Source organism: Neofelis nebulosa, chromosome 2 (genome assembly GCF_028018385.1).
Source record: "Neofelis nebulosa isolate mNeoNeb1 chromosome 2, mNeoNeb1.pri, whole genome shotgun sequence".
Lineage (NCBI taxonomy): Eukaryota > Metazoa > Chordata > Mammalia > Carnivora > Felidae > Neofelis > Neofelis nebulosa.
The window spans coordinates 27,281,051-27,306,207 of NC_080783.1; the positions used below are offsets into that span (position 1 = coordinate 27,281,051).

The following is a 25,157-nucleotide window of genomic DNA, read 5'->3' on the forward strand; positions in this document are numbered from 1 at the left end:
GAATTTGAATATGGCCAAGTCTCTTTACTGTTCTTTCTCTGAGAAGTTAGAAAAGAGAGATCTCAATCCTTACAAATGAAGTAGCTTTTTTTGTTGTTAAAGAAGATTAAAGAGTTTACAAGAAGCAAGGCAGAAGAACAAAGACAGACAGATGAAGGTAGGAGGAAAGGGTTATGATCCAATCAGACATCCTTTATTCTTTAAGAATAAATTGTGTCGTTTCCTAGTGATGACAAAAAAAGGGGGTAGGAGGGAAACTTGACAGGTGCTGCCACAAAAAGGCTTTTAAAAGCCATCAATAGATGCATTTTTAACTTGTTGATAGATGAAGACAAATCATTTAGCAAACTCTGTATCACATGTAGATATGCCACACAAATGTTCTGTAGAAGACGTGTTTGTATTTCAAAGGCTGTTCCACTTAAGTCCCGAATATTAGAAAGCAAGACGGTGCCTGTCACGTTCCCTTTGATGGGGTTCAGGACTGGTCACCCCAAAATGTGCCACTTGGCATACTGATTGCTTTGAAATTAAAGACACTTAAGAAACAGCTGAAGTAAGAAGGACAATTTGATTCTTCTCTGTCCTCATGAAAGCAGGACATAAATTTCCTCTGTGAAGGGTACCCTCCCTGAACTTGGAGGGCGGAAGGCCTCCTTCTCACCATCGATAGGGATTTCAGGGCCAAAAAGCCTATATAAACAAATCTTGCTACTTCATTAATTTGCTACCCAAGCCTAAACTTCTTTGTCTTGTCAACTCTTCACAAATTTATGGTTTCTTTGTCTAAAAGGTATAAAAGCTGCCTTCTTTGATCACTTCTTTGTATCTCATATCTTTGGGGCCCATGCATGAATGGAATGAAATTAAATTTGTTTTTCTCCTGTTAATCTCTCTTTCATTACAGGGTTGTCTCAGCTGAGAACCCAGAAGGGTAAGGGGAAATTTAGTTTTCCTCCCCTACACCTTCCGGCACACTTCTTGGCACGTCATGGTGCTCACAAAAGCATTTCTTTAATGAACCAGAAATTTACTATTTGTAAAATGTACATTTTACACAGCCTGGAAGTAAGCTTAGCTTGCCTGAACACTAAAATAGCAAAGTATAAGTTCTAACCCTGACTTTAGAGGCAAGTTGGCAAAATGAGGGATTCTCAAACAAGGACGCCACACATGATCTTTAATCTCACTGTTGTCTATCAACATTATTTCAATAAGATAGCAATTCAGCATAAACAGAGTTTTGCTCAAATGTTGTTGTGTGATATGGGCCAAGGTAAAAATAATCCAATAATATACGATGAAATCTAAACCTGAGTCCACTAAAAATTATCCTATGAAATGATAACCTCTTGAGAAGTAAATGGCCTTACTCACATGGGAAAGTAATTTTCCTTGTTAAAGGATGACTCCTAGAAGCCTTATGTTGTCTGGAGAATTTCCCCTTAGATACATTCCCTTATGATTAGAAGTTAGGTCTTCATCCCCAAATTAATAAAACAGAACAGAATAAAATGATATCAAATGATACTTCTGCTGAAAAGATTAAGCCCTTGTAACATTCTTTACTCTGCACAGAAAACTAAAATGTATGTAGGGAAAGGGTGCTGCTTCATTATCAGTCATTATTAGTCATTATTAGAGCTTTTCCATGTCTTCCTTTAGAGTGCTAATATATGCACATACACAAATACGCATTTTCAACTGTTCAATTAAATTTGAAGAATTTTAAGGAAAAAAAATAACTTGTACGGAAAAAAAATGCTCTCATTAGAGTATATGGGTTTTCGCTCTGTATATGTATACATATATGAAGAAATTAATAACTGGATGTCTTATAAGGAAGCCTGGTCTTAGTAATCTCCAGATCTATTTATCATCAGCAGATGCTCATCTGGGTGCAACCAGAGTGATTACTCCCAGAAAGCTCATAATTGCAGTAATTAGGGTCACGTGACCTCCAGCTTGCATTTCTTTAAAAAAGCAGAAGGCCAAACATTAGCATTTGAATGAGTACCAGAGGTCCACCAGTTCAGAAAGTTTAAGTTAAATGCACCAGAAAGCTTTGAACACACTTAAAGGAGTAGTTTAAGTTATTTTTATATTGTCCACTCCGCCCTCTGCAGAGCCTGAGCTTTCTCTGACAAAGGCCAAATCTGAGCAGTACGGCCCCACTAATTTACCCGGCAATTGCGTTACAACGACTGAGGAAGAAGTGATGATTTTACCTAAATCTTTCCACTTTAAAGCCTATTTTTTCCCTTTGTTTTAGAATATATTAGCAGTATATTTGGAGGGCCAAAACGATCCATTGCCTACTTTTTTAAAGAAAGTGATTTTATTCATTGGAAGGGCAAACACAAATGAAAAATAAGAGGCTTAATTCTGCCCATTAAAAATAAGAGACTTCACCCTCCTCCTTTATCTTTTAGAATTTTTTTCATTCTCCTTTTCAAATGCATATAAGTCTTTATAATGGCTAATTAAGTCTTTGGCCCCTCTTACACTCAGGAATGTTTCTTCAAGGGCCTAGGAGCCTTTTTTTTTTTTTTTTTTTTTTTTTAATGCAAACATGAAAGGAGGTAGCTTCTCTCTCTCTTTATATCTTCCTGTGGGAGATGAGGAGCCTAACTTCAGTGGGCTCCTTGCTCCAAACTGTAAAACTACTTGCTATCATAAAGGTTAGGAGAAGTGTGTTTCTCCTCTAGAGAAAGCCAATTAGCTAACACAGATGGTCACCCCAATTACCAGGTAAATTTAGTGCTCTTACAGAAGGATTAGTTATTGTTTCTCTTGAAAGCGTGTAGATAATGGGTTTTATCTGCTTGATTATAAAAAAGACTGAAATTTCTTTTGGTCTTTGCAATCTCTTCTTACTGGATTGCCTTCAATGTGCATCACATTCTCATTTAATGTTTATTGAACAAAAGGTGGTGTTTTGTTTTTTTGTGTGTTTTTGTTTTTGTTTTTGTTTTTCCTCTACTACCTTTGTGGAGAAGATTTCTGAGTTGGAAGAAGTTTGTTTTTAATTATATTTCCCCAATAATTTCAATTCCAATTAATCCTTCTCCCTTTAGTGGAGCCCTTTTAGATAATTTAACAAATAATTTAAATGGTGAAATTCCAAATTTCTCATGTGAAATTTGATTATAGTACTTCAATTTAGTACTTCATTTACCTTTAATTATAAACATTATTGAATTATAAAGTTAATTATAATTATATACCCAAAATAATTATCATTTGATTATAGTGCTTAAATTTAGTACTTCATTTACCTTTAATTATAAACAAGTTTGGCAACATTGATATCAAAATTAAATAAAACCTGATAGCACAAATGTCAGCTGGAGCATTAGTTCCCTTATGTTGAGATACTGTGTTTTTCGTTTTTTTGTTTTTTTGTGTTTTTTTTTTTTTTCATAAAATCTAACACACAAATGTAACTTTCTTAATGGAAGCTCTTGGAACAGACATTCACATTAGTATTTCTGTATGTAATTATTCTTTGTGCACCAAAAGAGTATGAAAGATCTAATGAATTGAATTCCTGCTTAGAGTGAAAAAAACAGATACACATTAAAGTTGACAAAGGATATGTGGATCGACAAAATGGAGGCTACCCACCCCAGTGGCACAGCCCAGGTGACAAATCTAAACTTAAGTCAGACTGCACTTTTGGGAAATAACCGTCCAGGAATCCTATCATATACCAGTCACAATCATCCAACCCAGCTTTAGCTAGGTTACCTTTCCCTAGATAATAGAACCTGCTTAGAAAGAAATCCTCGACCTCCTAGCCAATGAGGCCCTGTTTCTGCATTGCCTCTTTTAATGCTCTATAAAACTCACGGTTAACCAACCAAAGTCCCCAGAAAACCATTCCACTGCTTGTGTTCCACTGTGCTCCTTGTCTTTCCTTGAGCAGAGGACATAAGATTTGTTACTAAATTGTATTGTTATTGTCATCTGACATAGTTCAACAAATATTTGTGGAAAGAAAAAACAAGAAAGGGAAGACTGAGAAGAGGAGAGGGAAGAGGTAGAATCAGGTCCAAAGTAAAACCGTCTTGCACCTTCTGTTTCAGGTTTCCTAACTTCTCAGTCTTTGGTACCTTCTCTGTGCCTTGGCTTCCATAGACCCCTTTCAAGAAATGCCCTTCTTTCTCGACCTCTCACTTTCTATTTTGCCTAAATTCCATTCACCTTTAAACCCAACTTAAGTTCTTTTTAAAATGAGGTAGTTCTCTGTAAATTACAGCGAATTATATCTTCTCTAGATCTCCCTAGAAGGTTATGTCTGTACTTAGGATTTGATTGTATCACATGTATTAATTACTATTTACATGCTTTAGTTTTCCCTTTCCTTAACTTGACCACAAGCTATTGGAGAACAAATGAATCATTTTTAATACTTCTAAAGCATCCACAGAACCCAGCACTCAAATAAATTGCAAGTGTATTCTCAATACTTGACTTATTAATAACTGTTCTGTTTCACTGGAACTATACTTTCTCATGTAAGCTATTTCATATATGCAAAGACTTTAATATGAGAGTACAGGTAACAACTCATGATTTAGAAATCCTTTCATCTGTAAATTTCCATGAAACAATGAGACTGAAAAAAATAATTTGATTCCCCACAGGCACAAAGAGTTCACACCTGGGCTATCTTACTCCCCTCCCCACTCCCTGCCTCTTTCCTTTTTAAAAATTTCCATTTGGCTATCAGACATTTATCTGTGACTAGGATTTTTTTTTTTTTTTTTTTTTTTTACATAAACTATTCTCCTCGTTGGGCACATTTCTTGCTTCCCCCACCCCTCATGATCATTTCACCGTATGAAGTGATGTACCTCCATGTGGGGCCACCTTAGCTAATGACTCCTGCATCCAATAAGATGCTACATTGTTTGATGGGCTGAGTTGGACACCATATATGGCAAAATCAAAATGATGAAATAAACAAATAAGTATCAAGAACAAAATCTGTGTGGACTTAATGGGATAAATAAAAACCTGGTAAAAATATCACTGAGCAAACCATGACATAGAAGTGGAAAAGATACCACATTTAATCCAAAGAGAAACTAAATACAGGAAAATAATAAAATTAACAAACATTGCTTCAGTCTCTGCAATGTAAAAAGAGAATACAATTCCAGGTACAGTGGAAACGGCAGAATGATATTTGATAAGGGAAATAAAAATTACTTAGGTAACTTCTCTGGGGAATTTATGTTTATAAGTTGATGCACAATCACTCAAGTATCATGAGATATTTTAAGATCATTTAAGTAATTATTAATATGTACCATGGGGGCACCTGGGTGGCTCAGTCAGTTAAGCATCCGACTTCGGCTCAGGTCATGATCTCGCAGTTCCTGAGTTTGAGCCCCGCGTCGGGCTCTGTGCTGACAGCTCAGAGCCTGGAGCCTGCTTCAGATTCTGCCCCTCCCATGCTCATGCTCTGTCTCTCTTTCTCAAAAATAAAATAAACATTAAAAGAAAAATGTTTTTTCAAAATATGTAACATGCATTTTTTTATGTTGTGTAATACTTGTGTGAAATATAAGAAAAGGTGATCACACTACACTTAAATACCTACATGTAATAGCCTGGCTTGAAAATAGAAATAAATTTCTCTTTGGTCATTGATTTCACCTAGCCTACATAGCTGCTTGTGCATGCCTCAAATATACTACTAATAGTGAAAAATGTATATCCTAATTTCCAGTTATTTAAAACAGGAAGAAAATCCCAAAGGAACTGAGTACAAAGGTCCTCTCCCTGTGATATTATTGCCAAATCATCTGTATTACATCTCTGAGTCCTTGAGAGATAATGAAAAGTCAAGTGGAATTTGAAAGTGTTTGCATCTATAAAGTTGCCTATCAAATTAAACATTCTGTTTACTGAGCCATTTTTTATACTTATTTTATCCCCCAAAACACCTCTGTATTTTTAAGAACTATTACATTTTACACAGAATCAGTCGTTAATAAAAGTTGTCTGGTTTTGGGGCGCCTGGGTGGCGCAGTCGGTTAAGCGTCCGACTTCAGCCAGGTCACGATCTCGCGGTCCGTGAGTTCGAGCCCCGCGTCAGGCTCTGGGCTGATGGCTCGGAGCCTGGAGCCTGTTTCCGATTCTGTGTCTCCCTCTCTCTCTGCCCCTCCCCCGTTCATGCTCTGTCTCTCTCTGTCCCAAATAAATAAATAAATAAATAATGTTGAAAAAAAAAAAAAAAAAAAAAAAGTTGTCTGGTTTTGTGACTAAGTTTCTCTACTCATAAAATGAGGATGATACTACCTAAAGTTTTAAATATCTATTTATATTCTCAAAGTTAAAATATAAATATGCTTGCCCTACTTTTGAACTATAAACTTTACTTGAAAGACATATAACTTTTACAAAAGACAGAAAGGGGGGCTGAAAGAGAGACATGGATGGATATATAAGTATAGACATAGAAGCATGTGTATAATGTATTGTTTTGTTTTTATTCAGCTCTTTACTAATTAGATTAAAATCGTGGCAAGAAAAGTAAACAAAGCAAAGACTGAAAAAAACATAAGCTAATGGTCACGGGACATTGAATAATATGGAATGAAACCAGTCTACTTGGTTTTTCAACTAACATTTTTATATTGCCAAATAACTGTAGGGAGTTTGTTCAGAAAAGGCAGATAATTTTACCTTCTTTAACAAGAATGGCCCATCAAGTATGCCCCAAAGCAAAGCCCTTGTATTGTTTATTGCCAAAACTATCCAACACCAGTAGGCATATCTATGTATCTATCTAACATCTATATATGTTACATTCCTTTTTCTGCTATGCAACTGATGATTTTCTTTTTTTTTCTTTTTTTTTTCAACGTTTTTTATTTATTTCTGGGACAGAGAGAGACAGAGCATGAACGGGGGAGGGGCAGAGAGAGAGGGAGAGAGGCACAGAATCGGAAACAGGCTCCAGGCTCCGAGCCATTGGCCCAGAGCCTGACGCGGGGCTCGAACTCACGGACCGCGAGATCGTGACCTGGCTGAAGTCGGACGCTTAACCGACTGTGCCACCCAGGCGCCCCAGCAACTGATGATTTTCTATTCTTAGATGAATAACTAATGAAACTTAATAACATCACGTGGGTTTATAGAAGCTGAGGAAGAAAAAGCATATCCCCTTTCAATAATATAAAGCTATTACCTTGCAGTAAGTAGACTGTGAAAGAAATAAAGCATTTCTAAATGAATGGGCTCCTTACATAAGAAGAAAGTGTACTTCTTGTTTTTAAATCCTTCAAACTTCCCTAATAAGATATAGGCCCAAATTAAATTCATGGTATTCTTTAATGATATAAGTAATCTGCAAAAAATCAGCAGAGCTACTCTTTGGAACAGGATTCTTTCTTTCACATGAATTGAGGAAAAAAATAAAAATTAGCTGGTCAGTGAATTAAACCCACAAGTTTGTTTTCAGAAGCAAGGGATTTATTTGAAAATATAGCCAAAGGACTGTCTTTTGTAGCCATTTGATACCATAAACATTTAGTTAAGAAAAAAAGACTCAGCTAGAATTTTTTTTTTTTTGACAAAGAAAAAATAGACTCATTAGTAGTTACTTGATATATTTCCAGTGAGTTGCTTTATCCTATTTGTCCTCTGTGGCAACAACAAGCCTGTTTCCTCAGTATGTCAAGACTCTCTCAAAATAAAGGAGCAATTCTGGTAATACATCTTCCTGAGGTTATTTCCCTAGATCATATGAGGAGATTGAGAGGTGATAGCAAGTTTGTCTCTGATTAGGTTCTGGGCAGGCTACCCCAAAGTATGTCACTTGGCATATTGATTATTTTAAATAAAATTTATTTAAGGAATAGCCAGTGCAAGAAAGACACCCTGATCCTCTTTTGTCCTCCCGAAAGCAGGAAATAAATCCTTATGAAAGGATTATGAAAGGTATCCTCCCTGTACTAGGAGGTAAAGAGATATCCTTATCACCAGAGAGAGGGAATTCAGAGTCCAGAAGGCTGAATGAACAAACTTTGTTACTTCCTCACTAATTTACTACCCCTGAGCCCAAACTTCTTTATCATGTCAATGTTTCACAAATTTATTGTTTCTTTGTCTAAAAGGTACGAAAGCTGCCCGCTTTGGTCGCTTCTTTGAGTCTAATATTTTTATGAGCTCTCATACAAAATTAAATTTGTTTATCCCCTATGTTAGTATGTCCTATGTCAATTTAATTATTAGGGTAGCCAAAGCACCTGGTAGGAAAGAAGAGAAAACTTTTCCTCTCCTACACCTGTCACCCCCACTTTCACCTGCCCCCACCTCTCCCATTCCAAATCATGTCACAAGCTTATTTCTTGATTTCAATGTTCATAATGGGAAAGGATTACCTTTTATAAAAAGGAGAAAATAAGGATTTACGATGCTTCAGATTTCAGAAAGCTGCACCAGAGAAAGCAAATTCTCCCTAGAACCAACTGGTCTTTCCAGTTTGACATGTGATTCTAGTAGCTTTGGATCTTTCCTTAAAGTGGCAATCAAATAATTAGGCATTCTGCAAATTTTCCTGGAATCTCAGAGTCACTTTGTCACATGTTAATCCAATGATTAGAATTCTGGGTAAGTTTTCATCCATTAGTATATTTATACTATTATATTATGCTAAATGTAGGGATAAAACAGAATGACAAAACAAGCACCTTTACTTTTTTAAATTCCACATATTAAACCTAATGATTGTTACTGCTTCAAATGTTTTTTGGGTGATTTATTGTTCAAATAAAAGTCCCTGCTTTTTTGTTCAAATTTTTCCATCACCAGGGGAGAAAATACGGTGATTAATAATTATTAGGACTGGGGCGCCTGGGTGGCTCAGTCGGTTAAGTGTGCAACTCTCGGTTTGGGCTCAGGTCATGATCTCACGAGTTCGTGTGTTCGAGCCCCGCATCAGACTCTGTGCTGACAGCAGAGGCTGCTTGAGATTCTCTCTCTCCCTTTCTCTCTCTCTGCTCCTCTCCAACTTGTGCCGTCTCTGCCTCTCTCAAAATAAATAAATAAACTTAAAAAAATAATTATTAGGACGTATATATACGCACAGATCCATATATATGTTTAACTGTGTATTTCGCTTATAGACACACAACAAAATTGTTCATTGTGGCTTGCTTCTAATCTTCAGAATTCATACAATAAGCAATTCCTGGATGTTCACTCCTACAAGGCCTGACCAGAGCATGAGACAAAATGGCAAAGACCCCAGTTGCTATGAGTTACTAGGAGAGATAAGAAATATCCAGAACTAATCATAACATATCGAGGTATGAACAAACACTGTGAGGTATGTGTGAAGCAACATGAAACAATTTAGAGGCGAAATAGAGTTTCTCCCTCAGGTGATACTGAAGGCTACATAGCTGGTCAAAGACTTGTTGGTCTTGACCCTGGAAAGCTCAAAGCACAAAGCTTATTCAGAAGACATAAGTGTATCCTCTCTCCCCACTCCTGATTATATTATTCTCATTTTCTAGATTGGTTTTCTTTTTTTGTTTGCTTGTTTTCAATTTTTTTAATGTTTATTTGAGAGAGAGAGAGAGAAAGAGAGAGAGAGACAAAATACGAGTGGGGGAGGGGAAGAGAGAGGGAGACAGAATCTGAAGCAGACTCCAGGCTCTGAGCTGTCAGCCCAAAGCCGGACACAGGGCTCAAACCCATGACCCATGAAATGAAAACCTGAGTCAAAGTCAGATGCTCAACCGACTGAGCCACCGAAGTGCCCATTCTACACTGGTTTTCTTAAGTGAAAGTCCATTCAGTTGTGCAATATGCAGCTTAGTTTGTCATATATGTGTATAAAACTTCTGGCTTCCTTCATTTTTATATTTTATTTTAGAATATTTATATTTTATTTTTAAAATTAATGTCAATTTAAAGATCTTCATTAGTTTTATTGCCTGCCTTAAGACAAGCACCAGAATGTATTCCTTATGCAAAACCTAGAGGAAAAAAAAGACCTTTGATAGAGGTTTTAAAAGTGATTTGGAACCCTCCCTTTTTTTACTCATAATTATACATTACCACATTTAACATTTTAATTGAAGTATAAGTTATTTTTGTTCCCGTTTTAGAGATAAAATAATGAAAGCAAAGAACTTGATGGCAAGCAGCCTAGTAGTATAGAAACATAATAGAAAGCATCAGAATTCAAGGCAGAGGTATAGACTAGAATTAGGAGGAAGGACCACGTCCAAGTTGAAATGGTGAGATATTAGAAATCATCTGAGTGTCCAACAATAAGTAAAATAGTGAAAAAAAATATAGAATATCTATAGGATAAAACCACACAGTCACTAAAATCACATTTTCAAGTAACCAGAAGTTACAGGATACAAAGTTTAACTTCAATTTTGTGAAAACAAAGCAAGATAAAAAATGGAGGGAAATATACCGAAATATTAGTAGCAGTATAAATAATGAAGAGAAAAAATGAATTGGAAAAATAGATACACATTTATACACATTCTTTTAAAGATAAAAGGGTGGTGCAAAATGTTTTAAGAATCAGTAACAAGTCTGACTTTCTAGTTTCTGGACATCATTCTGGTTCCCATTTGTAATAATTTTAGGGAATTTAAATTTTTTGCCAATCTAAATTTAGTAATACTGTATTTCATAGAATCTAAGGTACAATCTATTGTAAGACATACTTTCATATGCTAGGATAAAAGAAAAAAATATTTGCCAACTATGGCATTCTTTTTTAATTTTACATAGTTTTATGTGAAAGAAATGGACATCTTAGAATTGATGAAATTTTGCAAAGACATTTCTCTTTTAAAAATTTTATTGAGGTATAACTAACATATAACATTACATTACTTCCAGTATATAACATGATTCAATATTTGTATATATTGCAAAATGATCACCACGATAAGCTGTGTTAAATCTGTCACCACACATAGTTATAAAATTGTATTTTGTTCTGATGAGAACTTTTAAGATCTATTTTCTCAGCAACTTTCAAATAGGTAGTACAGAATTATTAACTACAGTTACCATGATATATATTACATCCCCATGACTTATTCATTTTAATACAGAAAGTTGGTACCTTTTGACTCCCATCACCCATTTTGCCCACCCCCCCATGCCCCTGCCTCTGGCAGCCACCAATCTGTTCTCTGTATCTATGAACTTAGGTTGTTTTCAACTTTTTTTTTTTTTTTAAGATTTCACATATAAGTGACATCATATAGTATTTGTCTTTCTTTGTCTGACTTACTTCATTTAGCATAATGCCCTCAAGATTCACCCATGATGTCACAAATGGGCAGATTTCATTATTTTCTATGTCTAAGTAAGTCCATTTTGCACACACACACACACACCACATCTTCTTTATTCATCCATCAATGGACACGGATTGTTTTCATACCTTGGCTATTATAAATAATGCTGCAATGAACATGAGGGTGCATATCTTTTTGAGTTAGTGTTTCCATTTCAGAAGTGAAATTGCTGGATTATGTGGTTGTTCTATTTTTAGATTTTTGAGGAACCTCCATACTGATTTTCATAGTAGCTGTACCCATTTACATTCCCACCAACAATGCACAAAGGTTTCTTCTTCTAGACAGCCTTGCCAACACCTGTTATTCTTTATCCTTTTGATCCTGGCCATTCTAACAGGTGTAAGGTGGCATCTGATTGTGGTTTCGATTTGCATTTCCCTGATGATTAGTAATGTTGACCATCTTTTCATGTGTCCAGTGGCTATTGGTATGTCTTCTTCAGGAAAATGTCTTATTTAGTCCTCTATCCATTTTTTAATCAGATTGTGTTTTTGCTATTGAGTTGTATGAGTTATTTATATATTGCGAATACCTTATCAGATAGATGTTTGCAAATATTTTCTACTATTCAGTAGGGTGCTTTTTTATTTTGTTGATGTTTCCTTTGCTGTGCAGAAGTGCAAGAACATTTCTGGCACCCCCTTTTGTATACCCCATCTGTATCTTGTTTTTATCCAGTGTCACTAGTTATTTTGCTCAGCTAATATTAAGAAGGAGCTTTTCTCTGAGGAAGACTTTTTTCCTGAAGCAAAAGACTTAGCTCTAGTTTTGAAAAGAATGGTCATTTTCATTATATTATCTTATTTTATGTTGAGAGTCTGGCTGTTTCTGGTGAATTAATACATTTTTGAAAAGCCCTGCTATATCTAGCTACGTTTCCAAAGTATGATTTAGATAACTAACAAATTTAACTCTTTTCGTTCTCAGCTGAAAAGAAAAACAATACCAATTATGGTAAACCACACATATACATGTGGGAAGACACCTAGCAATGAGAGGATTAAACACGTTTCCATTTCTACATACATTTTATATATTTTAATTGATATATTTATTTTGGAATATGTAAGTCACCCTGACTTATCTCAATTAGACTGAACACACTTAAATTATGTTCACCCTTCCACAAAAGCAACTCTCCATATGGAAGATGGGTAGTGGCTCAGATCAAGAAAAGTTTCTGTGTATTACTCTTAACGTTTTTTTTTTTTAACAAAATTTTTTACTTCTTTTCTTTTACATGTTTCTTTTTATTTTTTTTCTTCTTTCTGAAAAGTGGCCAAAAGGAGATAAGATTTCAAGTTGCCATGTCAATCATACCAACCATAAAACACAACCCAAGAAGGAAGAGGGGCAAAGTATGATTTACTTTTAATTAAAATGAAAAAGTAACAGTTCAAAGTTAACCCTATATATAAAAATATTCCTAATTCAAAGGTTTATACTTTGCCAAAAATCTCATCTACTTGTAATTTCTGCTTGGCAGATGGATACGGACTGGCAGGAAAAAGAGGAGTAGCCACAAGTTCAAAAAGTCTTACAAGAAATTTCATGTTTAAATGTGTGCAAGTTTACATAGAATGTACTGAGGAGCAGATGTGAAAGGAAGCCAAGCTAAGTATCTTCAATAAACTCAACTCCAAACTATATGAATACACATGATAAAATAATACAGGATACAAATAAAGATTTTCAACTATCCTTGTGTAAACATTTTACTTTTTTTCTTATTGTTTCTAATTATCAGTAGGCATGATTCCAACATAGTCTATTTACTATAATCCATACATATTTCAAAGATAGGAAAGCATAGTTTGTATATGAAAAAGAGAAACAACAGTCAGTGGTGTGTGTGTGTGTGTGTGTGTGTGTGTGTGTAGGGGGTAGAAGAGTGAGGTCAGAATTGAAGGCAGAAAAGGTACATATTTACTGTGTGCCTGCCATGTGCTAGACACTGCAATTTGAAGGGTAAATGTGGGCTTTGAAGGCTAAATTTGTGATTAATGTAAGCATAAATGAAAAGCCAATGTTTTTCTTTGTTAATTATTAATCAAAGCCCTACACAAAAAATTTAGCAACACCTGGCATTTTGCTGTTATATGAGCAACAAAAGCCCTCGTTTCATACAGTGACTGGTTTTTTCCTTTGTTTTAAAATCTGAATACATATTCTAGAGAAGAAAATAGAAAGGATAAGTAAAATTCCAAGCTTACTGATGTGAGTAAACTTCAAGACTCTGTTACTACTCTAAACCCAGTTAAGCTAGTTTTGAGTCTCCCATAAAACCAATTAACAAGAAAACAGAACAAAAGGAATGGCATCTTAACATTTTTGCCAATTAATCGAAATTTGCAGCTGATAAGCAATGTCTCAACTCCACCCATCTCAGGAAGTGTGGACACCAAACTGTGGGTCTCAAGTGTTTCCCTGCAAATTCAGGAAGCTGACCATTCTTTAAAATGTTAGCCAGCCTTACAAAGAAGTCATTCTTCTGACATATGTATTTATTAAATGAATAAATTAGAATTGGATCTTATTTATTTGATCAAAATTCAGCTAGTAAGACAGGTAAAATAAATGAAACAACACTTGATAATGAAATAAATTATACTAACTATGAAAACAAATGCTGCTGAGGAAAACATGTGTGTTAAGTGCCCCAAGTCTGAAATCATCCATTTCTCACTAAGTTTTGGCTTTCAACACCACGCTCTGCAAGAGTTGTTTGACCCAGCTGTCCAAAGGCCCAAGATGCCTCTATTTTATTTCACAGCTTATTCATAATCGATATAAACACATCACCAACCTTAATTCCAGCCAGCAGTCACAAGATACCTTGGATCAGATCAATAAAATCTGAAAGATAAACAGAAAAACATCCTGTAAATTAAATCAACTGAATGATTCAATCTTTTATTTTACTAAGAAAGAAGATGAAGTCAAGTTATTTGGTTCCTTGACCATAAAATGTACTGACTGACAACACATACGTTTATAATAAGGAGGGTTATGTAGTTATAAAACTTTATTTTCTGGATCTTGTTTAACAAGATGTATTATATGCCCAAATTAGGCCCTATTTTTATGTTCAGCAGTTTTTACATAAAGCAGAACAATGCTTGTGCTTATGTTCCAAAACATCAACCTCCCCTCAATTTTTTAGCCAATTCTGTACTCATAGACTACCATTTCTCATGAAAGATGTTTAATTGAAAATAATAAAACGACTGCATTTGGATCCTTAATCTGGTTTAACAGTCTGCAGATTTTTAGTCCAGTATCAACAATCTGTTAAAAAGCAACAGAAGCCAAATAAGGCAATTCCAGGGGCAAAATACCCATCTTCCCACTCCTGTCTTACACTTTAGTCCTGCCACTGAATTATGCTGAGAAGCACACTATCAAATGGAAGTACCAAAGAAGATACACCAAGGACAAAAGCAAACCCAAAACTTCCGTGCCAAAAGTCAGCCTATCTTTTGGAAAGTTAGTAAAGGTAATAACTAAAATGACATAGAGCATAATTGTTGACTTGCTGCAGGGAGTGTCTACTCCTAAATCTCCAATTAAAAACAAAAAACAAGTGAGAAGTATATTTGTGAGTTAACTGGTTAGAAGTTAGAATTTGTTCCCCAAGATATTGTTACAAATGGTCATTATTAGACTCTTAGGTTAAATCCAAAAGTAAAATTAACCTTAAATGGTAATTATTTAATGAAAAGATAGTCTAAAGTAATATTCATATACTCTAGGGAGTTCCGTTAATTAGCTTGCCTACAGTAATCATTTCACTATGTATATCCAAGCATCACGTTATCCACCTTAAGTATATAGTTTTTATTAAGAGATAATATAGAAGAAATACTAATAAACCAAAAAAGTATGATTGGACATGAAATTCCTGATTTTTAATCTCAAGGGTAGGTGCTTAAAAAAAAGTGAACTTTATTTTGCAAGAATGAATTAACAGGTGGATAAATTTGTGAAGATTAAACAATAGGATTTGGGGGCATTTTGAGGGACTTTCAAGATTAATGCCTTTAATATGTCTACTCCCATTTCAAACACCTGCCTTTATCTTACTTTGATACCAATATTATTATTTTTCTATAAAGCCACCAATTCCCAGGCTGTGTGTCACAGTACCCCAGGGCACCAGTGTAAATTCAGAGACTGATAAATACATTCAATAAATGAAAAACACAGCAACATCCATCAGGCACAACACAAACTACTAACTTGAAGTAAGCCACAGTTTCGATTTTAGATTTTGCTATGTGTGTTTCAATGATACGATAACTTTGCAAAGTTGGATTTTGATAACGTTTGTAACATAAAAGCAAATACGGCATGAAAACCAATGTGGAATAAGAAATGAGGATGACAACATCCAATCAGACTCCCAGCTTTGAGGGCTGGGCTGTACCCAGCAGGCACACACACACATACCATTGGTAAGTAACTGTGGGTTTCTAAGTATGAAGTAAAAAGACTTTTCTTTCAATGTTTGTGTATTTTTTTTTCCAAAAAGCCATTCAGTTGTTAAGACATACATACTTATGCTAATGAAACAGAACTGTGAAGCATTTCTTTTGGCCTATGGGGTGCCACGAAAAAAATTACTGAGATACCCAGAATGCCACAGAGAAAGTCTGGGACACTCTCCATTAAGCCTAGTTTTGTTTTGTTTTGTTTCTTTTTTGCCCCACAAATTTAAATAAAAAAGAAAGTGGGAGGGATTAAACCAAGAAAAAAAGACTAGTGAAGGAGAGAAAAGGAAAAAGGAAGGAAAATTTTCCTAAAATAAGAAGAAAAATACTGGGAGAGCAGGAAGGTCAGTGGTTCAACACACCGAGCAACTTTGTATGTGTGGCTGTGTGTGCTATATATGTACACGTGCATGTGTGAGTGTCCTACTGTGTGTGAAAGAGGAGGCTAAAATAGTACACACGAATACCAGAAATGAACGACAAAGAACAAGCAGTGGGCACACTGCATATATGTACATTCTCACCATGTTGATTACCAGCCGTCATTCCCTAAGAAAATGTGGCTCCCTCGTTGTCTGGAGCCAAGAGAGACTACATAGATCTGCACATTCATTTGTGTGCTGTCCTAAGCCTCAATGTACGATTTGGCCATAGCTACTGCTTGCTAAGACTTCTTTAACATACTAGATCAAGATCCTGATATCTTTAATATTCTTTTAAGTAAGTTGGATTTTATCCTTTCTACATATATGTTTTCATAGTAAAAACAGAATGATATTTATAGAGCTTTTCAGAAGTCAGGCTTTATGGAATATGAACCTGGCTATTTATGTATTCCATACATGGGGAGAAATTCTAACTTGCCACGGCCACTACCTCCCCACCCCAACCCAGCCCTGCCTCCAAAAAATTCTAGTTTATTTTCTTTTCAATATAGCATGAGTCAAATACAAACTTTATTTAAAATATTAATTCTGGGGTGCCTGGGTGGCTCTTGATTTCGGCTCAGGTCCCAAAGTCATTGGATCAAGCCCCATGTCAGGCTCCATGCTGAGCGTGGAGTCCGCTTAATTTTCTCTCTCTTGCTCCCTGTGTCCTTCTCCCCCACTCATGCTCTCATGCTCTCTCTCAAAAAAAAAAAAAATAATAAAAAAAAATAAAATTAAATTAAATTAAAAAATAATAATAATAATGCTATTTTAGCTATGCAAATCTTATATTTGAACCCTTTGGCTTAGCACAGTGTTTAGCACCCAGGAGAATGTAAATAAATATTTGTCAAATGAATGAGGGTGCTTGGTGTTGTGCTTTTCTGATGCTTTGCCAAATTTCAATAGTTGAAAATTCCTCTTTGGGCAGAAATAAGAAAAAAAATTTCATCCTGTCCCACCTGACTTGCATCAAAAATATTTAATGGAGACAAAGTTCTGAGGAAGAAGAGGTGGACAGTCTTGACCTGGTGGACTTATGTTCACTTGGGCTCTTAGGATTTTTGTTTGTTTGCTTGCTTTTCTTATCTTAAGGGGGCTCTTCCATTTGCAGTGCCAAGCAAGAGCAGCTGCTTTCTAAATAACAAGTCTCTAGACCGTTTTTTTTTTCTTTCATTCAACCCAGTTATTGAGCAAATAGGCACAGAATAGTGAAGATTTATATTGCCCTAAGGCTCAGCCTTCACTGTGAACATCTGCCATTTCAAACACACAGGTCAAGACTCAGTGTAGTATTGCACTAAACAATGCCCTAAGCAGAACTCAAATGAAATTCTTTTCAATAGGATTCTGCATCTGCTTCCAGGCAGCTTAACTTATCAGCATATAAAAGCACCACTTCTCCATCCTCTTGCTCCACAACAAAAAGGTAGGGGAAATGTCAGAAAATAATCTTGAGAGTTAACTGCTACAGTTTGTTTCCCCCCTCTCTTTTCCAATAAGAAATGATCTCATGCCTACATTTTATAAATCATATTGTAATGATGAAATCAGATTATAAACTCTGTATCAAGCTGAAGTTTGCTTGTTTATACCTCACAAGAAATAAAAATGGAAAACAGCAGACATATTTTAACTATTAGATTATCCAGGTCCGTTGTGAATTGAAAACCCACCTTTCACACTTGCTGTGCTTTTCCCTTAGAGTTACACGTGAATCTCAGTTTACAGAAACTGTTGTTGATTAATAGAAAAGTTACTGCTTGAGCATCAATTTACAGATACAAACGTAGGAAAGACTGCAGTTGCAAGACAAATTAAAAATCAATTCTGTTAAAAAAAATTAATTGAAGTGCTTTTTAATTGTTTATAATCTTTAGTTTTTAAAATATAGAACAGTTCTGTGGGGTATTTTTTTAATAGCCTTGTTTCATATTTTACAGATCTAAAGTTCTTTACCATCAAAGAGCTTAGTGAGAATGCGGTGGGATGGGGGTGGTTATGAAAAGCCAAAAGACAAAAGCTATGATACTAAACAGAATATGCCTGCTGTCACAAAGAAATACTAGCAAAGAGCTACAGGAGATCAAAGAAGAGGAAATAAAAAACACAACAAAATCCTATTATATAGATAAGGATTCACAGAGGACAGGCATTTGAGTTGGGCCTTAAAGGAGGTAAAGGATTTTGATAAGCAGAGATGGAATGGGAAGGAGACCCACTCAGATTAATGGACTCAGCAGAAACAAAGTAATGAAAGAAGCTAACCCCAGGGGCTGTCTGTACAAACACCTGCAGGCCTACCTGACTGGAATATAACACATAAGAAAAACACTAATTGGGTGAAAGGCTAGGTTGGGTCTGTATAGGGTAATAACCTTGAATGACAAGCTGACGAGGCTACATAATTAAATATATTTAATTTTGTATGCTAAAGTGAACCACTGAAGGTTTTAAATTCAAGAATGGCATAATTAGGTAACTGAATCTGGCAACACTGTATAGATTGGATCAGAGATGAGATGAGATTAAAGAGTCAACCACTTAGATGACTCCTTCCAAAGTCCAAGTGAATGATAAGGAAGAGTCAACTCAGGTAGAGATAGTGTCAGTGCAAAGGAGGAAGAATACCCTAACTACTGCATAGCAAGTATCTTAGCTCAGGCTGCCAGAACAAAATGCCATAGATGAGGAGACTTAAACAACAGAAATGCATTTCCTCACAGTTCTGGAGCCTGGAAGTCTGACATCAGGGTACCAGCTTGATCAGTTTCTGGTAAAAGCCCATATCCTGGCTTGTATACAGCCACCTTCTCACTGTGCCCTTACATAGCCACTGTCAAATTAGGGCCTCATTTTATCGACCTTCTTTAATACTAGCTACCTCCCCAAAGTCCCATCTCTAAATACAGTCACTTTGGGGGTTAGGGCTTCAATGTAGGAGTTTTGAGGGGATGCAATTCAGTCCATAGTGCTGTGTGTAAGTCACGGGACTTAGGAATCGGTTGGATATGAAAGGTGCAGGACAGAGAAAAGGTGCCGAAAGAATTCTGAGGGTTTGAGACAGACTCCCAGAAAGATGGTGCCATTCTTAGAAACGGGTAAGGCTGAAAGAAGATCAAGGCGCTGAGCAAGAGTAGAGGGCGAGGGGCTTTTGTAGACACATTAAGTTTGAGTTTCTGGCAGGATAATCAAGGGAAGGTATTTATCAGACAACTGACCTATTCGTGGAGAGTATGATTCATGTGATATGCAAAAAGAATGAAGTCTTACTTAACACTAAAAACAGAACAAAAAGGAATGAAAACTATGGTGATATAATTAGGCTAAAACATATCAATATAAAATCAGAAGTATATGTGTATGATCCAAACCATAGAGTTAGGTAATCTAGCCAGCCCACGTTATTGTATATTTAGTCACCATCTTGATAGGTAGATATAACATTAATAAAGTACTGGCCACATGCATACCCATATTGTTCTTAATGAATGATGCTGTAGCCTGCCTACCCAGACTGTGGGCTGCTCTGGGTCAGTGACCCAGCAAATCCATGTTTGTATCTCAAGCACTTAATGTGGTGTATGGCATAAAGTCAGGGATCTATCTATAAATGTGGAATGAGTCACTCCCCGGAAAAACAGGCTGAGTCATGGACACTCCAACTAATTTCACCTCTAGACTTTATATTATTCATATAAAATAACACTGTAGGAAGCCAGGCACTAGGTATGGCTCTTAATGGAATGTTCTGTACTCTGACATGTTTGCTGTAGCTGCTATAATAATGATGCCAAATACAGGTTAAGACCACAGAGGGCCAGCTACATGTGTCTAAGTCACTCATCTACTGTCACAACACAGAAAAAAGAATGACTGGGTGTTAGGGCAACTGGATAATAAGAGCTCACTTAAAGTGAAGCACTTTCAAACACCTCAGTCATGGAATTTGTTTTCCAAAACTATTGTACTGTTTCTAATACAAAACAACAGCAATAGTAAGAAATGATCATTAAGTGTCTACATAACTCAGACATTGTACAAAAATATGTCACACGCATTATTCACTTCACCCTTACAAGACCAAATACAGCAGATACTGTTATTATATATTAGTTTCCCAGGAGAAAACTAAGCTCATAAAGCTTAAATATCCAGTACCTATAGATAAAGATCCCTAAGTAATTGACACTACACAAACATCATTTATTAAGGCAAAGAAATAACAATAGAAGTCAGAGACAAGATAGGGCACCTGGGTGGCTCAGTTGGTTGAGTATCTGACCTCGGGTCAGGTCATGATCTCACAGTGGTGAGCTCGAGCCCCACGTCAGGCTCTGTGTTGACAGCTCATAGCCTGGAGCTTGATTCAGATTCTCTCTCTCTCTCTCTCTCTCTCTGCCCCTCTCCCACTTGCTTTGTCTCACAAAAATAAATAAAAACATTAAAAAAAAAAAAGTCAGAGACAAGGTGAAATACATACATACATTTGGGTGTATGGCCTGTGTATATTTATATATACATATATTCTTTAATCTCTTATTTTAAGTTAGAATTCTTTTTTTTTTATTTTTTTTTAACGTTTATTTATTTTTGAGACAGAGAGAGACAGCATGAACAGGGGAGGGGCAGAGACAGAGGGAGACACAGAATCTGAAACAGGCTCCAGGCTCTGAACTGTCAGCACAGAGCCCGACGCGGGGTCGAACTCACGGCCGTGAGATCATGACCTGAGCCAAAGTCGGACGCTTAACCGACCAAGCCACCCAGGCTCCCCTTAAGTTAGAATTCTGATGGTTCTTTCCAACTGCGTGATTCCTTAAGGAATTCTGGCATATTCAAATTCAGGCAGAACAGTGACTGTAAGCATGCTCTAAAAAAAAAAAAAAAAAAAGACAAATTTTGGAAATAGAGCCTGGTCTCCTGTAGTTCTCTCTCCAAGTATTTTCAGTGGGACAAATATTTGGAAGATGGCAGTATTTATTTTTTAAGAAATATTTTGCTGACCTTACCTTATAGGTCTATAGGAAAAAGATCTAACATATTTTCATCCAAGAGCTTTTCATTTTTTTTTCTTCTTTATAATTTTTCTTTTATTAATGTTAGGCATATAAATAGTTTAAAAAGTTAACTGTTATATTTAAGGCTTATGATGAAACACAGCAGTAAGGAACATGAGTTATTTGAGAGTTGGAAGGTATCTGAATGATGCTGTATTTATTTAGGTAGTAAGGTGGTACACTGACTGTAACAAGGATAGAATCTGCAAAAGCCAATAAGCTCACTTTTTTTCAGTATGAAAAACCCATCGGTTCACTCAAACCATTAGTCGTTAAAATCCAAGGTCTCCTTTGAAATGGTTTTATAGTAAAATGAATGCATTATTAGTTATTTGTTCAAAATCTACAGTGAAGAATCTTGACACTAATACTTGGATTTACAGCGGAGATTTGGAAAGATGTGGGAAACATACGAGACACTCATCAAGAAGGAGAAATGTTGCTTGTGTCTAACATCATGATATTTTTAAGATTTTCACAACCCTGATTTTCTCTAATTCAGAAAGTACACATTCTCCTAGGCCTACCAACAGGTCATTTTGTCATCTCAGTGAAACTTGGATTTCAAAGGAATGTGCAGCTATAGGCAATCCTTAAACAATAAAGTAAATCTGTTGCCCAAAGCTCTCATTTCCTGAAAACTCTAGTACGGCACTAACAAGCCAAATTGGAGCATTCCACACATTTCTGAACCTACTTCTCTGAGTCACAGGCTTTCTCCTGGGTGAATCCAGGTATACTTAACTCCTACATATGTTGTTATTATAACTCATTTCCAACATAATTTAATTAATTTAATAAAGAATTGCAAATACCCAAACGAGGTATAAAAGGATTGACTTCAGAACTATTATTATAAAGAACATTTTCATCCATTTGAATATTCTTATTCCATTTCATATTACATACAAAGGACTAGAAAAAAGTCTAGAATTTATACATAATAATGGAAAATCCTATATCTGGAAGAAATGTAACAGCAGCAAAAAGTTAGGGTTTCCTATAAGTCTAAAAGCATTAATGTTGGAAACAGATCTGCTGTTACCAATGTTAAATATTAAGTATTTTCTCAGACTCTTGCCATCCCTCAACTGAACAAATCAGGGGCTAAAGCTTTAATTTCCCGCAAAGTAGCACTGAAGCAAAAAGCATTATAGTGGAACGAAAGTAAATTAGCAATACATATTTTCCCTGTATTTCACACGCAGGCACTCCTATACTAATAATTTCCCAAACCATTTATTGAAAACTATAAAGAAACTATTACAAATGGTGGTTAAATTCCTAACCTGGCCTGTTTAATTCTTAGTAAAACCAAATAGTGCTGCCTCGCTAAATAGAATGTTTATAGCCTGACAGTGTTCCAAGATACAACTTCGTCATTATTTTCTGTAAGGATATTTTCCCAAGCAAATGGAATACACTTGGGAGTTAGTTATTCACTCTTTTAACTAATAATTTTTGAATACTGCTTCATGGCAGCCATTTCTTGGGACTGGTATATGTTGGTGGCCAATAAGTTATCAACAAGATTCCTGCCCCTTTGGAGCTTCCATTCCTCTAACAGAACACAAATACATAAGATTGTGGTCATTTCTATAAAGAAAACAAAGCAGGGTAAGCAATGGTAGTTGGGAGCCTTCTCTACTGCCCAATTTCAGCAGCTGATAGATACAAGCTGAAATGGCATGATCACGGCCAGAAAGCTAGACCCTCACCCGCTGCCCTTTCAGAGGGGAATATTTCAACCAGCAGATAGATCCCTGGCTTACAACTGTCCTCAAGTTTGAAAGTGCAAATGTAACACGTTCATGTGCATTCTCAAAATGCACCGAAGATGCAGTTTGTGAACTAGCGTGGGGTTTTAGTAGTCGTATCGGTGAGAACACTAAAAACTATCACTTTACATCCAGAGACTTTAAGTTCTTCCACATATACAGTGTTGCTTAATTCTGTAAACTAAGATACCTCTGTTGACCTAGATTTAGTTGGTCCTGGCTCATTATACCTGCTTCCCAATGAAAGGCAATCTCTAGTAACTGGCTATCCACAACTGTTAGCTTACCAAAGTGTCAAATGTCAAGCGAGAAAGAAAATAATCCAGAGACCGAGGAAAACAAATGACCTAGGTTTTGATACACTCATGTGCTGAAGTATTTCCAAATAATAACATGTGTTTCATGTTTCCAAACTTTTAACATAAAAAAAAAAAAATATGTTGGAGAAGGTAGGTTCTATAATCCACCCATAATGAATGAATTCTTGCTTGGGCCGGGCACAAAATTACTTACAATACACTAGTAAAAGTTCCCCTTGGTACAGACATTTTCAACCAGTTAGCAGAGAGGGAAATAAACTTTGACAGCAGCCAGGCAACACTAACATGCTGCCCCATGTGACTCATATGAAGACAGCCAGCAGTAGCCTGTACAGCCGGTCCCCTTGTCACTTCCTGGAGCACTCAGTATTTGATGGACCCAGTGCCACAACACTGTAACTGAATATACTCTTTAGCAGTAGAGAAAGTCAACAGGCCTCTCCCTGCCGGTAATAAGGAACCCAATTACCAACTTCTGTTGTGTGTATGTCACGGCTGCAGTCGTACTGCAAAATTGCCATTGTGTTTCCATCTGCCAGTTTCAGTGTGCTTCTGGGAACCAAGCTAGAAGATTTAAGTTCTTTCACAGAAATTTTTTTTTTTTTTAAACTAGAGTTTACAGCTGACAAGGGATATTTAAATAATCGAAGAGGCATTATTTTCTAGCCAATCCCAAATCAAGAAGACCAAGGTGCTAAAAAGGCAGAGTAAAAACAAAATGAGTATTTCCTGACTTGGAATAACTCATTCCCATGCAAACTTGTTGAGAAAGGTAAGATTCGGTGTAAGGATGCATTAAAGAAACCCCCTTGACTTCCTGGTGGTATGCTATAAACTACTGACCACACATCAGTAAATGTTCACTGCTGTAAGAAGGCAAACTAAGTTTCCAACTGAACACAGGGGAAGTCATTTTACTGTTCTAACAGTCAACTCGAATGGCTCCCACAAGAGTTAAATTTTTTTTTTCAAATGCAAATGATTTTTTCTTTATATCATCCTTAGGAAGATTAGAGGGCATAAGGGACCTTACCCATATATTTGAAAAATAGAATCAAGCTTCAAGAGATTAAGGGGATGTCCTAAAGTCATCTAAATTATCAGAAACACAATGAGGTCCAGAGCCAAATTTCCTGGTGGGATGATAACCTGGGTGAAGCTATAAGGGAACTGGCAGAAAATGCTGCATAATCAATCTTCTGGAAGACTCTGAGGCCCCTACAAAAATCTCTCCCAGCTGTCAACCACCTTTCCAGACTCCACGCATTCTATGTAATCCCTCCCAGGATGAAAGGACGGATAGAAGTAAATGGTGTGTGCTCTCTTACAGCAAAACATGCTGATGTGACTTGGAAATTTTTCAAAAGATTACTACAAACTCTGGCATTGCCCAAAAGGCAAATTGAACAATGAATTATGACATTTTGGCCTCAAATTTCAAAATGCATTTTCTTCTTGTATATAAACAAGAACCATAATAAATAGACTGGATCACCAAAGTAAAATAAGTAATTTCAAGAACAACTTTTTTTCAACAAAGGGTAAATGTGCCACTGAATTTTGGTACAAGTACTAGTAATGAAATCAACACTAAAACAAGGAACCCATTTCAATGCTGTTATTTTTCTCTTCTTTTATATTTATCTCATTTGTTTGTATTAAGTTTTCTTTACTGAATATGCATTATATCCAGTAATAAAAAAATAGAAGAAAAAATAATT

At 36.0% G+C, this 25,157-nt stretch overlaps 1 protein-coding gene across 4 annotated transcripts in view; it reads right to left on the reverse strand.

Annotated features, from left to right (window-relative positions):
* Window positions 1-25,157, reverse strand: part of MAP2 (microtubule associated protein 2) — a 284,391-nt gene that overhangs the window by 200,716 nt on the left and 58,518 nt on the right. For all 4 annotated transcript variants that reach the window (XM_058706697.1, XM_058706637.1, XM_058706717.1 and 1 more), the window contains exon 2: window positions 14,167-14,216. The gene's annotated coding sequence lies outside the window, so the exon portion shown is untranslated. The remainder of the gene's footprint in view (window positions 1-14,166; window positions 14,217-25,157) is intronic.